The following is a 2,994-nucleotide window of genomic DNA, read 5'->3' as shown; positions in this document are numbered from 1 at the left end:
CAGTTTTATGAGATCCCATTTGTCAATTCTTGATCTTAGAGCATAAGCCATGGGTGTTTTGTTCAGGAAATTTTTTCCAGTGCCCATGTGTTCCAAATGCTTCCCTAGTTTTTCTTCTATTAGTTTGAGTGTATCTGGTTTGATGTGGAGGTCCTTGATCCACTTGGACTTAAGCTTTGTACAGGGTGATAAGCATGGACCCATCTGCATTCTTCTACATGCTGACGTCCAGTTGAACCAGCACCATTTGCTGAAAATGCTATCTTTTTTCCATTGGATGGTTTTGGCTCTTTTGTCAAAATTAAGTGACCACAGGTGCATGGGTTTATTTCTGGGTCTTCAATTCTATTCCACTGGTCTATCTGTCTGTCTCTGTATCAATACAGTTTTTATCACTATTGCTCTGTAATACTGCTTGAGTTCTGGGCTAGGATTCCCCTGGAAGTCCTTTTATCGTTGAGGATAGTTTTAGCTATCCTGGGTTTTTTGTTATTCCAGATGAATTTTCAAACTGTTCTGTCAAACTCTCTGAAGAATTGGATTCGAATTTTGATGGGGTTTGCACTGAATCTGTAGATCGCTTTTGGTAAATGGCCATTTTTACTATATTAATCCTGTCAATCAATGAGCATGGGAGGTCTTTCCATCTTCTGAGATCTTCTTCAATTTCTTTCTTCAGAGTCTTGAAGTTCTTATTATACAGATCTTTCCCTTGCTTGGTTAAAGTCACACCGAGGTATTTTATATTATTTGGGACTATTATGAAGGGTGTCGTATCCCTAATTACTTTCTCAGCTTGCTTCTTTTTTGTGCAGAGGAAGGCTACTGATTTATTTGAGTTAATTTTATACCCAGCCACTTTGCTGAAGGTGTTTATCACGTTTAGTAGTTCTCTGGTGGAACTTTTGGGATCACTTAAATATACTATCATATCATTTGCAAATAGTGATATTTGACTTCTTCCTTCAATCTGTATCCCTTTAATCTCCTTTTGTTGTCTGATTTCTCTGGGAAGAATCTCTAGAACACACATGGGCACTGGGAAATTTCTGAACATAACACCAATGGCTTATGCTCTAAGATCAAGAATCAACAAATGGGACCTCATAAAACTGCAAAGCTTCTGTAAGGACATTATCTTTTCTTTTTTTTTTTTTTCGGAGCTGGGGACCGAACCCAGGGCCTTGTGCTTGCTAGGCAAGCACCCTACCACTGAGCTAAATCCCCAACCCCTGTAAGGACATTATCATTAGGACAAACTGGTTACCAACAGATTGGGAAAAGATCTTTACCAATCCTACAACAGATAGAGGGCTATTATCCAAAATGTACAAAGGACTCAAGAAGTTAGACTCCAGAGAGCTAAATAGCCTATTAAAAACTGGGATACAGAGCTAAACAAAACATTCTCAACTGAGGAATATTGAGTGGCCAAAAGGTACCTAAAGATATAACTCCTCCTTGTTTATTTTATGAAGATATTGTTTCAAAGTTTCACAATTCCTTGTCCTTGAGGATTATAAGGAATCCTAGTAATATGGGTAATATTAAATTGTTGATAAAATATTTCAAATGCTTAACTGATAGACAGTTCCATTATTTGTTTTAATCTGAATTAGAACACCAAGTATAGAAAAACAATGTAGGTGATGAGTAATTATATTTTAAGATGCTTCTCATGTTAGAGCAGTTGCAACTAGAAAGCCTGAAAGGTGTCAATAGTCACAAGTATGTGCTTTAATTTTCCAAAATCAGAAATATGAGTAATATCCATTTGCCATGATTGATTAGGTACAAGTCATCAGGAATCAACACCATTATGTTGTACAGGAAGAAACTGAAGACACTGAGGACAGGTATTTACAATTTGACTTGCACAGTAACTAGAAATACCAAATTATTGTCTCAAGCTATTACTATTTTGATGTTAAGAATGAGATATTTTGACTAATTGTTCCTGTATAAGGTCTGGTATACAAATCTGCTGTGGCATTGCCCTCACTATGGGATCCGGGCAATTCAGTATGAGCTCTTAAATATCCTATAAAGTTAAGGAACTGTATTTTCTCTTAAATTAAGTTGTATTTGCATAAATAATTGCAAAATTTGAGAATTATCAGTATCTAAAAAGGGAACAGTTTCAAGCAATCGCAAACCATTAGCTAAATATTGGCTACCAGTATATAAATTAAAAGCCTTCAAATCCTTAATAATTCTATATGCATTTTCTGAAATGGCAGTTGGAGTAAGCAAACAGGCTGTAATGCTCTCACAAGTTCCATAGCCTCATCAATCCTTTGCAAATCCTGCAACAGTCTCCACCTGCTTGATTTTTTCTTAATTACAAATATGTGTGAGTTAGATTCCTGAGCCTGTGATCAAACTGCAAACTGCAGCCAATGGAACACTGGTAGTTCAACCATAATCTTGAAGTTTCCCTTGTAACACCAGAGCACAACTACTTTGGAAAGGACAACCCAACCTCCCACAAACTATCCAGTCTCCAAAATCAACACCAAGTGCATCATCCTCACACTACAAAGTTTGACTGCCAATTTCTGCACATGAACACACGATGGTACAGCCTCCAATACCTCACCAAAGAGACACTACCCTAAATCCTGTCTGTTGTAAGTATGGTTTCTAGCATAAGAATTACATAAAGTATTACTCAATTTAGAGGTATTTTAGAGACCTGTTTCCCTAGGTTGGCTCATGCCATGTGTTGTCTAGAATGACTCCATCTGAGTTACCAGTTTTAAGCCAACTTTTTGTTACCAATGTTACAACTTTTTAATCATACCTAATAATTTATAAGCCAATAATCTATAACTGAGACATGGAGAGCATATTTATACATTTAAAACCAGTCAGAAACAAAAATGAAGTGGCTTCACATATCCTTAATAATTAGACCAAACACAAATTTCTTACTTTTTTTAGCTGTAATTTTAAAAGAGGAGTAACTTGTCACTTCTTGAAGCCAATAAACAC

This window comes from Rattus rattus, chromosome 3 (assembly GCF_011064425.1).
Source record: "Rattus rattus isolate New Zealand chromosome 3, Rrattus_CSIRO_v1, whole genome shotgun sequence".
Taxonomy (NCBI): domain Eukaryota; kingdom Metazoa; phylum Chordata; class Mammalia; order Rodentia; family Muridae; genus Rattus; species Rattus rattus.
Note: the sequence above shows the minus strand (reverse complement) of the source record.